Source organism: Amblyomma americanum, chromosome 2, assembly GCF_052857255.1.
Source record: "Amblyomma americanum isolate KBUSLIRL-KWMA chromosome 2, ASM5285725v1, whole genome shotgun sequence".
Taxonomy (NCBI): Eukaryota; Metazoa; Arthropoda; class Arachnida; order Ixodida; family Ixodidae; genus Amblyomma; species Amblyomma americanum.
The window spans coordinates 91,176,824-91,190,196 of NC_135498.1; the positions used below are offsets into that span (position 1 = coordinate 91,176,824).

At 46.4% G+C, this 13,373-nt stretch overlaps 1 pseudogene; it reads right to left on the reverse strand.

The window, feature by feature from the left end:
* Window positions 1–2,542: 2,542 nt before the first annotated feature.
* LOC144121588 (uncharacterized) lies at window positions 2,543–9,926 on the reverse strand (annotated as a pseudogene).
* Between the last annotated feature and the right edge of the window lie 3,447 nt (window positions 9,927–13,373).

Below are 13,373 nucleotides of genomic sequence, written 5' to 3' on the forward strand. Positions count from 1 at the left end.
CATCATGAGGACCGCAGGAAGGCAAGAGCCAAAGCTTTACATGCTAAGTACGGGAAGTACAACGGGGCAGTCTATGTAGATGTCGCCGAGTATAAGGACAAGGATGCATTTGCAATTGCGGTGGTGGACGGGCGAGGACGCTTGATCGCCTCTGGATCAGTCAAAACCCGCTCCCCAGAAACTGCTGAGGAAGCGGCGATAGCACTAGCTATGACTAGTAGTAATGCTGACCTGATCTTCAGCGATTCAAAAACAGCCATCCGAAATTTGGCGAGGGGCAGAATATCTGTCACAGCGGCGCGGTTGCTGCATCGGGCCACGGAGCGAGGGATTACGGAGACGGAAATTGTCTGGGTTCCTGCACACTCTGGGAACCCTGGGAACGAGACGGCTCACATGAATGCTCGAGGTTTCGTCAGCCGAGTAGGTGAGCTGGACGTCCCGGGAAGGTCCACGAGAGATGGGCTGGTATCCTTTCATGACATTACTAATCATTTCAGATGAGCGGAGGATTTACCCACCCCCGGACAAGCAATTGGTGAAGGCGCAGGAATGCGTCTGGCGACGATTGCAGACTAGATGTTTCTTCAACTCATACGTATTGAGCAAAATCTACCCGGACATTCAGCCGGAGTGCAAATGGTGTCACGGATTGGCAACCTATGACCACATATTATGGAGCTGTAGCATAGCACCGCCACCGGCGGACATTATGCGTGATCCTTCCCTCGAGCAGTGGGAGGCCGTGTTGGCCAGCTCAGACCCGGTCGTCCAGACCAGGGCCGTGGAGTGGGCCACCCAGGTCGCCGTCAGCCATGGGTTGATGGCCATCTGACACGGAATCGTCCACACATGCTCTCTGACGAAAATAAAGTTTTTCCATCCATCCATTGCTTTCAGCCTCACAAATGCGCTTTCCACAACCCTTCTACACTTGGACAGGTGGTAGTTGTAGCTCCTGTGCCCATTTCAGGTATCCAGGCTTCTGAATGGCTTCACTAAGTTTGGTGTCAGTGGAAGTGCTTGATCACACAGGATCAAGGGTGGCACAATCACTCAGTTGATGGTGGCAGTTGGCGCACTGAATATCGGTGACTCAACCATCGTGGCCAACGTGGAGTTCAGGTATACATATGAGTCATGGCACCGCCCCGGTGAACCAGCGCTCACGAACCGGAAATGGTACTTGTGGTCAACAAGGCCCAGTAGAATGACACTGTACCTGTAAAGCACAATATTTCATGACCATACAACAAACTGCATTCAGAAAGAGTCATCAAATATGTACTCTTATGAGGGCAGCAATGAAGGAGGAATATTATAAAAAGAAGTAACACGATGCACACATGGAGTGCTTCAAATTGCTTGCTAATGTCACAAGATGCATTCCTGCCTTTGTTTCATATGTTTCCACATCAGTAGTTCATACGTTTGTTCTATCCTATCTTGACCATCAAACAATTACTTCAACACATACGCTCGGAAACTCCCATTTACAATGGCTATATATTGTTTTACAGACGAAGCGCACAATATATGTAATTATGAAAAGATGGACATTTGGTTTACAAATGCTATGAGTTTTTTTTTTTTACAAGCGGCAATGAGCATAGTATGTGAGAAATAAAAACGCGGCGTCTCCAATGTACGACTGCTACAGGTTAATTGACACCAGCACAGTACATGCAAATATAGTGGACGTCTCCTGCATGGTTCTTTAAATAATATCAGAACTCGTTGACTACTTACCATCCTTTGTAGTTATAACAGTCACTGGCATGCTCCTCCGGTGGTGACACTGCGATGTGACATCCGTCCAGCGCTCCAACGGCTAGCGGGAACCTACACATAGCTTCAAATTCTCTTACGTGAGCACGCATGTTGACGGCAGTGGGCATTTTCACCCACTTATGTTCCAGCATAGCCACGACAGTCTCACAGAATTCTCTGTAGAGCTCGTTGACTGTTGACCACCCAATGCCAAAGACGTCAGTGACGGCTCTGTCCTCTGTGCACGAGCAGAGCTTGTACAAAGCGACTGCGATGCGTTTCTCTACGGAAATGGGCTCACGCATGTTTGTGACTTGTCGCTCCATTGCTGGTCGGCAAACATCGACAAGGTAGCGAAAACTTGTCTCCGACACGCGAAAAGATTGCCAGAAGTGTCGGCTACCTAAACCAGGCAGCGTGTCTTCAAACCACCGTTCGTTACGGGGGTATGCCCACACTTGCCGCCGCACTGTGCGCCAAGACGAGGCCAGTGCTATAAGCAAAGCGTCTTGATAGCGCAAGGTCCATGTACGACGACAAAATCACACTCATTGCAAGCGCAATTTCAAATTTTCTCTCGTCGTCCCGTGGATCATCACTCATTTTGATGGAGGCCGCCGAACACAAGGCACACTAGAAAAACGTGACCACAAAAACAACGATCGCAGGGGCAAAAGAACCAAAAGGAACAACCGAAGAACGAAGCTGAGCCTGAGCCAGACTGAGCAAGTTGGGCTCAGTGTGGCCAGCACTGTGATGTTATGCTCTGTACTTGGAAAATCATGTCATTATTGCAGTTAAAATTGCGTTGCTTTAACATAATATGGTTATAAAACTAATTTACTACAACAAATGTGACATTTCTGTATTTACATGTGCAGTGAGGTTTGCAATTTTAATAACGCTTTTCACCGAAGAGGGCGCTAAAACTTCTTGCGAAGGTCGTTCCGCGACCGTGTAGCACGGACGAACTCCCTTGAAGTAGTGCTCCTTTGGGAGCGTAAAGGAGCATTAGTTCAAAGTGCCTTTAGAGTGCCCGTGTGACAGGGGTATTAGACTGCATGTGCAGTTGCATTGTTGATGTGTTGCGGCCTTAAGCCATTGTGTGGCGTGGTGCAAAGCACGTTTTGTGGCACCATAGTAAGGTGGTGGCATCATTTGTTGTAGGCTATGGTGCTATGCAAAGCGGTTGTTGTGCCAGTGTGTGTGCAAACGGGTGGCACTATGACAAAACCTACTCGACCGAAGTATCGCGTACTGACAGTGAAGGTGGACGTCACTCATTACATTGAAAATGGAACTACGAAGACTGCAATAGCGTGTGCATGAGAGCTGCCCTTAACAGCAGTTTGCAGCATCTGGAATGTTAGGGGGAAGCTGAAAGTGGGACTGCAAGGAATATCTAGATGCCGCATGAGGGTATCTGCCTTTCCCAACATGTAAAAAGCTTTGAGGTTGTGGCTTAAAGCTAGATCACAAAACCTGCCGGTCATTGGACCCCTTCACACCAAAAAACCAGAAACTGATTTACAGCCCAGCCGAAATGCAGATTTTTCTAGAAGTAACGGTTAGGTGGCTATGTTTAAAGCATGCAACAATATAACTGCGAGGGTGGTGTGCAGAGAGGCTGTGCACTAAGACAAAAAGGGTGCTGAATAATGGCAGTATGGGCAGCTGCAACAAGGGTTAGCCAACTATGCCGCGGATGTTTTCAATTTTGTGAGTCGGCGCTTTTCTGCTTACTTCTGCCCAACAGAACGCTGGCATTCAAGGGTCGGCAGGACAGGGTTCATGCTGGTGTATATGACAAAAATTCAAGGGTTTTCAAGGACCACATTCCCTGTTAGAAATCCAAATAGGACAGATGTACAGGGGTAGACAGAGGCGTGAAATGATGAGAATTCACTGAAAAAGGGGATTGTCGCAGGAGCCAATGTTTTAACAAAGAAACTTGTCTTCAGATAAAACGATGGCTCCAGCGATATTTCCTTTTTCGACCACTTCTCATTATTGTGTGTTACACGGATGACCACTTTCAGTGTGTTAGATGATGCAAACATTTATTTGCTAAAGAAGATCAGCCTAGCAAACACTCACTCAGTCCTTAGGTGGCCTCACTTTGCTTCTCCTGAATTTTTACGTCGATGTCCAAGATCTCCTGCTGCTTGCTCTTGGCAGTCTTCCTTAGGCTGTTTGACTTCATGATGCAAGTCAGGTCACTGGTTACCTCTGCTTTTTCTGCATATGAGTCTGCTGATGCTGTCAATTCTGCAACTGCGGCTTCTAGTTTCTTTTTCTTCCTTCTGAGAGTTTCAATCTCTTCATCAATGCAGCGTTTCTTCCGCTGTTTCGCATCTTCACGCTCCTGCTTTTTCTGTGTTTCCAAAAAGGCACGGTATTGGCTCCTCGCAGAAGCCACAGATGCTCTCAATTCCTTCGTGATGGGCACATTGAAAATTCCACCTGCTACGTGTACAGCATCACAGATAATCCGCTGTGAAATGTGAGATACTTCTTTCATGTTTTCTACTGAAACCTGGTGATTCACACTGAATCCTCTCTCTACACTTGCTTGGCCATGATTAAGTGTAAGCAGCAGTTTTACAACCCTCCAAAGCTCTGCATATGCTGAGCCAACCTTTAAAAGTTCATAGAAAAACTTGTCAAGTGTATGCGAGCTTCTTTCAAATAGCTGCAACTCATGTTTGCGCTCCTGTAGCAGCTCAATGAACTGTGCAAGCACAGTATCCTTTGAATGCTCATGGATTCACTCTGCTGAAATGAGTGCATCCAGAACTTTCTTTAGGCCTTCCACACACTCATCCGGCTTCGATGACATCTGCCTGGGGTCTAGTGAAGAGAGGCCTCTCACAATGGGATATCGCAGGGGGCTCTTCTCCAGGATCTTTTTTGTGACACTTAGAAGAAACTGCTTGCACTGCATGCAAAATGCAAATGCAGCTTTCACACTTACTTTGTGGTTTTTAAGAAGCTGCTCGGCTGTGTGACCAACATCTATCTTCTCGAGTGGCACATGGTTGTTTAAATCTTCAAAGTCAATCTTCAGGAGGCCAGTGATTCCCACTGATGAACAGAGAACAGAAGACTTGAGAAACTTTGTTAGCAGTTTTCTGACAATATTCTCAAGGTGCTTTGCCAAAAAGAACATAGCTGGCTTATCTGTCTGAAAGTGTGTCAGAAATGGCTGGAGGGTCATTGCAATAGCAAGTGCAAACTTGAGCTTTGCTACCACTAGTGGGTCACAGCAAAAGTCACAAACATTCTGAAAAGAAGCACACTTGGGAAGGTTCACTTCCTTGCTTCTTGCCACTTCCACATACTTCTTGACGTCAGGCCAGAGAAGCAGAACCAGCTCTCTCACTGCGACGTTCTCAATCCACCGATGTGCACAGAACTTCAGAGGAAACAGAGTTTGCCCAGTGACAGCTACAAAGTCTTCTCTCCGGGCAGGTGCATAAAGAAACAGCCTACACACACTTGAGAGTAAAATGTCCAAGCTCCATTTGCTTGCTGTAAGACCTGCCTTGTAGGCATTATGCACAGTGTGCAAGCTACAGCTGCCCAAGTCTAAGCACCTCACCTGATAGTTCTTCTGCAGGTGCTCCTGCAGGCCTCTGAATGCCTTGAGATTCAAATTGGGTCCGTCCATTGATATTTGCACTATTTTATGTAACGGAAGTGGTTCTAAGGTGCCAAGCAGTTTTTCTTGCAGGTCTTCAGCCCTGGCATGGCCCATAAACACAGATGTGAAGTAGCGTATGGTGACCGACTGTGATGCATCCCAGTACCTTAGATGAACGTCCAGTTGCTTTTGCTGGCAATTCTCATTCAGAGACTCGTCGAACAAGACAACATAGTAGTCGCTGTTCTCTATCTCCCGCCGCAAAGAGGTAAGAAAGAATGGCCTCAAACCATGGCATGCGATATACGAGCACTTCTGCTCACCGCATGTGAAAGATTGTGCCACCTCACTGTCTGGAAACATCCTCTTAAACAATTCATTCACCTGTGATGACGAATTATATGAATAGTGCGATGTTATAACCTTCAATGTCCACAGAATTTCTGCGTCTATCACAAGTTCATGCTTCTTGCATGCATCCATAAAGTTTGACGACTGCGATGGCGCTGGCTGTGGTTCATTCGCTTGACATTCAGATATGGTCAGGAAGCTCCTTATTATGCAGCTGCTCCCGGTGGCTTGCATGTGCTCTCTATGCTTTGCACTTTTTAGATGGCTTTTTAGTGCCGACTCCCTCATGGCAGTGATGTCGAAACACTTACAGCAAAATTTGCATTTTGCCTTGTGCGGATTTGACATGTCCGGCGCAAGCCACTCTCGGTAGTTGTCGTTGTTCAGCCACGACCTCTGAAATTTGCATTTTCCGGGCATTGTTTGCACGCACGTTGACTGGCACACACTACGCTGCAGATGCACAAAATGTCACGATACCGCCGTACACGTGCAATAAATCTCGCGATACAGCCGCACATACACATCGCACAAAATGTCACGATGGAACCAGACACGCACGCATAAGCGTTACACGTGCACAAAACGTGACGATACAACCGCACACGCAAGCGCTAAAGACACGAAATGTCACGACGGAACCACACACGCACGCATAAGCGTTACACACGCACGAAACGTGACGATACAACCGCACACGCACGCATAAGCGTTGCACGTGCACAAAACGTGTCGGTACAACCGCACACGCAAGCACTAAACGCGCACAAAATATCACGCTTCGAGCGCGCAATCACACACACACAGCAGCGGCCATTTATCTACTCAACTGGAAAGTACACAGCAAATGGTTGAGCGGAAACGGTGGACAAGCCAGCGTCATTGTGGCCAGACGTTCACGAGCGTCCGCTAGGCACATGCTTACTTGACTTTGTACGAAACTCACACTCTAGTTTTAACAATATCACAGCGGGATTGCAGGTGGGTTGATATTTTATTAAATACAATCACTGGAAGTTTATTAAGAATAAAAATTTAGGAAATTCAAGGATTTTCAAGGATCTGCGAAAATTCCAGGACTTTCAAGGCCTTGAAAACAAACTTTTCAAATTTAAGGGTTTTCAAGGACCCGCATGAACCCTGCAGGAGATGAATAAACTGCACGCATGTGTATTCATGAGAAATTCACTGTGCCTGAATTTTTCTTCGCTTTCAGAGGGTGAACAATTGCGAATTTGTAGTAGTGGGTTGAGGTGTACTACTGGATAGTGCATACTTTTTCTGCATCCCTGCCAACTACATAGTAACGACGTTTTACTCCAGTAAGCACATTTTAAGAGACGTCACCCGTTTTTTTTTTTACTCAGGTACTAAACATATATATTGACAGCACGTCTACTAGCCATAACTCATCCAATCCTGTGTAGGTACGTATTATCACGGCTTTTATTTTTACCAGTAAATAGTATTGAACTATCTGTTCTTTAGCTGCTTCATGGCCTTTATGCAAAATGCAATTTATGCAACAATCTGTTGCTTGCACCGTTCAACACAGAGAAGTTCGTGAATTCAGAAGGAGCAATCCTAATACGGCTGTAGCACTACTGCTGTGTGAGATGCAAGAGGGGCCTACTCTGTCACCATGGTGAGTTTGTGCTCTTTCCCAACTGGCCTCATCTAAAGAATTTGATTCAACAGGGAGGTAAAAGACCAGAAAGGCACATACCCCTCTGGACTGCGTGCTTCTACGTCAATGCTGCACTTCTATTCTCCCTCAGCTTACGAGTATGTAGGATTGAAGCTCAATGGAGCTCTGCCAGCAGAGCACGCTATGCGAGAGTGGTACATTTCAACAATGGGACCCCAACTTCATAACTCACCGCAGCAGTGGCCGAGTAGTTGAGCATCTGCCTCACATGCAAGAGCTGCAGGGTTCGATCCCCAATGCCGCCGGGCAGCCACCGGTGATACAATACAATGGATGGAAGCTTTTCCCTGGCCTGGTGCTCGGCTAGTAAGGGCTGAAATGCTTCTAAATGGGTCTTTGACTCCACCTTGAGTAATCGAAAAATACCTTTTGCCATGGCGCTCTTTGGCCATCGACGCCCTTGCACCATAAAAATCCATAGTCATCATAATCACTTCATAACTGAATTATCTTCCTCAGAGAAGCTTGTCCAAGCCCGCACGAAGACACCGACTATACCTTGATTGTCGATGACATGGCAATCAGAAAATATGTTGAGCTTGTGGACAATAAAGTGGTTGGATATGTGGACCTTGGGACCGGAATGTATGATGACAGCCTGCCTGAAGCCAAGAATGCATGTGTTTGCATGCATCACAGCTTGAAGTTGCAGCTTAATTGCCAGTTGGGTATCTTTAGTTGATTCACTGAAAGAAGCAGAGAGGGCCAGGCAAGTGAAACAGTACTAAAAAGCTAACGCCAATAAGCACTGACGTTGTTTCACTGACGCTTGACGGCACTTCATCAAACATCACCATGGTGAAGTTCCTATGTGCAGACCTATGACCAAGATCTGAGCACTTTTCAACATGTTTTGAGACTCTTTGTGACCTTAGCAAGAAAGTGTACATAATCTTGAATACATAAAACATGTTAATTGTAAAGGTCGGCGTACGCACGCGGCATGTGTCAGACAGACTGTTCAGGTGTCAGCGCCCAGTCGCAATAATTCCATTAGTAGCAAGGAGCCCGGTGGCATAGAAGCATTGGTGCGCCTTGCACTGCACGGCATCGAAGGAAGCTGTGGAAATGACAAGCATAGCAGGGTGACTGGCGGTCAGTGGGTCTTCAGAGATGGCAATGCCTTTCGTGCAGGCCTGCGGAACGACTCCTGAAGGTTCCCTTGCATGCAGCAAGAGAATACGGCTTGAGGTGTAGGTCTTCGGCTACGCCTAGCTACCCAGATCCACGTATCATTTTTGTTCTACCTTGCTGCAGATATTTTAAGTTCTATATATAAACTTCAGTTAATTTTTTTGTTTTCTCACTAAGTGTCGTTATTCATAATTCGTTGTCCTTCATCACTGTCTCGGACAGGACGCACCTACAGTGCAAGTTGCTACTTTGAATCGTCAAGAAGAATCAGAAAGGAAAATTCACTTCACCGCTTTCCAGTCATCTGTCTGGTGCTGCCCGACAGCGGAAAAATGAACATCTGGTCAACAATCAAACATTGCCCAACCTGACATTTTGCCTACCATTTCTGCAGTGAAAACAGCGCCATTAGATCGGAATAGGTGCAGCCTGTAGACAAGCTATTTCTTTTTCTTCCCAATGGATGGCAGCATCATACTGATGCAAATACATATTGACCATTTGACTTTGGAGGTGTTGAAATGGCGTTAAAACATCACGGCATGGCTTCCATATATACCCAGCAAGCAACATACCTCCCTATGTGCGTCCAAAAAAGATGGAATGTCCCAGTCCAACAAAAAACGTTCCAACAAAAAACAGTCCAACAAGAAACGTCCAGTTAAACATTTCTAGACCACAGAGGCAGGACATAGAAACACAAGCAAAAAGGAAGTGCTCCCACCAAGGGTATAGAAACGTTTCTTTAAAAGTGTTATAAGCAGTAACAAAAACGAATCGCACCATTTTGGTCCCAGAAAGGTACATGGGCATGTTTTCTGGACCAATGATTTTTCAACAAGAAATAAAAATAGACTGCTCTCTCTCTTTCCCTCACACCACAAGCTGTGGAGTGAGGAGGTTTCACTCTTGCACTCATCATTTTGAGAGATCAAACAACAGTTTCATCCGAACAGCCAAAGGAAGCAGTTAACCCCGCATCTCTCTCGGCGCATGCGTTTCTCATGCACGTGGGCCATCAGCTTTCTGCTGCAGGCAGGCGACGGTCTGCCTTTTCTTTGCGCCACCGGAAGCGGCGGTCACCAGCGTGCCTGTCTTCTAGTGGTTCCCCTGCTGCTGCCCAACATCAACATGATGCGGCGGTACAGTGGCCTAGAAGGGGCAGTGCAGCTGGCGGGGGCGGCGGCGGCGCATTGAGGAGCTTGACACCGCTGGTGGCGAACGGAGCGGCAGCGCTGCAGTCGACCAAACTTGAATGTGATTGCTGTTCTGCAAATGGGAGTGGAAGTCCGCTGTGCTTGTTAGGCGGCGTTTCTCGTTTTTTTTTTTTGTGAATGTTGGCTACTAAAATGCCCTAAGAAGCAATTCCTGAACCATTGGTTCGCAACGGCGGGGTGCAACACAGGATACTCCCGGATCAAGCAAACAGCCAAACTCTTGTTATTCAAAGCACCGCCGAACTGGAGTGAAGAAGCGTGTGGGAGCGCAACCCTCGCAGAGACGACAGGAGACCCACACCTGATTATGCTGTTTGTGAGCTGCATTTTGAAAGCATTTCATCATCAGGGACTATGTTTCTTACATTAATGGCACAGAGGTGCGAATTCCGCGCAGGATCCAGACACTCACACAGGACGCTGTTCCAACCATTCTACCGAACGTTGTCTCATACTTAAGCAAGCGCTCGCCTGCTAAAAGAAATGAAAGGAACAGGAAATCTGCAGAGGATGCTGTGCCCAGGAAAAAGCCACAACTGCCTAATACAGATGAGCTTGATGTCTTGGACAAGCCCACGACAAGCTAAGGTGCCGTTGTAACAGTTGCCTCCATGAAAGAAGCGAGACTGCCTGACAAGTACAGGACGTTTCATGAGCTACATAACGCTGAGGGTGCGTGTTTTACGTCTTGCTCCCTGAACGCCGGCACAGGGAACGACAGCGTAGAAAAAGCAGTGTTTTTCACTGTAAACAGCGATGGTGTTTTCAACATGAGAACGTTTGTCCTCGGGAAGCTCATAGGAGAGGCGGCAGTAATTACAATGCAGGATGTGGAAACCGTTCTGGGTCAAGCGTGCCCACTGCACTTGTGTAAAGGAGCAGCTGGTCACCACGATTCCTTGTTGAGCAACCTGACTACAAACTTACAAGGCCAAATACAATTAAAGTGTGGGTCTGTTTTCTGCACTAAGTGCCTAGGAAACGCGAAGAAGGAGGGAATGCCTTGCATCAGCTGCAAGTATTTAAAAAAGGCCCTTCTCACGCGGCAGTCACGACTAAGAAGCGTAGGAAAACAACGGCTAACACCTGTGGAAGTGCCGAGCGGAAGCTGAGAGAATGCAAGCGCAGAAACAAGAGGCTTTTGTTGAGGCTGGGAAGCCTTGAAGAACACATTCAGAGACTGAAAAAATGAATCTTCTGCTAGTACTGAAGAAGCATTAGCATCAAAGATAGAACACCACAATACGCAAGTACACTGCTCGGTGCAGAACTGGCTATGGCTTCAATCAAAAGATGCTGAGTGCACTGAAAACCAAAGTAGCCCAACTTGACAATATGCACCAGAATGGAGGTGTCATCATCGACGAAATGATGCTTTCTGAGCACTTGACTGAGCATTGAAGGCAAGATTGAAGGCTTTGTAGATTTTGCGCAGTACACGCCTAAGGGCCAAAAATCACTGCCCTGCAATCACGGGCTTGTCGTCTTGTTTGTGCCACTTGTGGGCAGCTGGACACAGGTGCTTGGAACATTCGGTAGTCATGAGAATGTCAGAGGCGACCTGTTAGCCAAAATTGTGCTGGACGCTACAGTTTTGGCAGAGAAGGCTGGCCTATTCGTGCACTACTTAACCTGTGATGGAGCTTCATGGAACAGAGTGATGTGGTGAAAATTCAACATATATGTTTCATCGAAGGAAGTGGTCTGCAATACTGTGCACCCTGTTGACAGCAGCCACTTTCTTTACTTCCTTCCTGATTTTCCTAATATCGTGAAAAACGTTCGCAACCGACTTTTGACAACCTCACTGAACACTCCTGAGGGGCTAGTTTCATTGGAGTTTGTGAAAGAAGCCTTCAAACTGGACAGCAATTCTGTAACCCCGAAAGCGATGCCAAGCATAACCACTGTTCGCTTAGCTCCCAACAATTTTGAGAAAATGAGAGCGAGTTATGCCTTTCAGCTATTCTATCACGGTCCACTGCAGGCATTTTTTTTTTTACCACACTCGGGTTGAAAGACACTCTGGCAACATTCCAGCTACACAAATTTTTTACACAAATGAAATTGTTTATAGCCATTATGACTAGCAGATATGCCGCAGAAGCTCTACGGCCAGCCTCTACTAACGTGGAAGCATAAAAGAAATGCTTAATTTCCTAAATCTGTGGGAGGCACATGCCGACAAGCAGCAGCTCCTAAGTGTGTCCATTCCAGGTAGGCTAAGGGTGACCCTTACTAGCACACTTGAGCTTCTCGGCTACGCTATGTTCTCACACCCCGGCTCAGCTAAGACAAGATTGAGAATTTTTTCGGCATACTAAGGATGTCGTCAGGCAGCAACGCGCACCCAATGCCACAGTAGTTTCTGCTCCCAGATAACTGCTTATCATTTTACAACCTCGCCCACAGTGTTACAGGTGTCAATGTAGAGGGAGATACTATCAGTTCTCTCCTCAGCGTTGAAAACCAAAATAAAACAGCAAAACAGAAACTGGTGGACATTGTAAAATCTTACACAGACAAGACGGCACCGTCATTTGCTTCAGGAGAACCTGTAGACCATCCCTACACCGTGAGGAGGAGTGACTGGAGGCTTATATGCCACATTGCTGGTTATGTGCAAAAAAGTGTGTATTGCCAACCAAGTGTCCGTCTTGCACCAACTGTCTTTTGGTCCCGGCACAGGAAGGATGCCGCTTAGCTGCAGCGGTATATAGAAAAAGCACAACGACCGTGGTGGCTTGGTGTACCCCTCATTCGAACTGTTCAGGCTCATCACACACTTAGAAGACATCGTTACGAACTGCTTTAGCGCATGAAAACTACACTGTGAAAGCATTATGGATGTTCTGCAGCCGATTCATAAAGCTGCTCCACTACAGGTTGGATGCGAAGACCACGTAAATAGCCTAATGCCGCGAACTGTAGGCTTTTATATCACCATGAGGCATCATTTTTTTGTGAAAGGTATCCACAAATCAAATCTCGTGAAGAAACGTAACTCCACCAAGCACCTCAAGCTCAAGGTTGACCTATGTGGAGGGTGTACCTACACAGATTGTTAACATACATGCATGTGGCGAAACTGTGTCCTTGTGTTTCTTTCTTGCAACATAACCTTGTAAACACCCCTCCTTTGCGTGCTCTCTTAAACTAAAGCAGTTGTTTTGCCATTTGCTTGAAGTTTACCTCTTTGCCTTCTGCTTCAGCGTTTGTGTTGGTTAATTTCTGCAGCTGATTCAAGCTCTTGAAAATAAGTTGCTTGTGTGGGCGTATTGCAGGACTCATATTTGTTTATTCCATGGATGGATTCAATCTGCACAAATATTATTGCAAGAATTTGCCATCCAAGGTAATTAGCTTCTTTTTGTCCTACCATCCAGTTCTTCTGGGTGGTAATAATTTGCACAGTTTTGAGTTCCACAATATCCTTGTGAAAAGTTGTACTAAACTTCAGGAAGCTTGCAGTGTAAGTACTAATTGGATAAAACCAATTAAAACCGACGCGCTACTGCCGAGTATAAATTTCATTTTTACCGTGTTTATT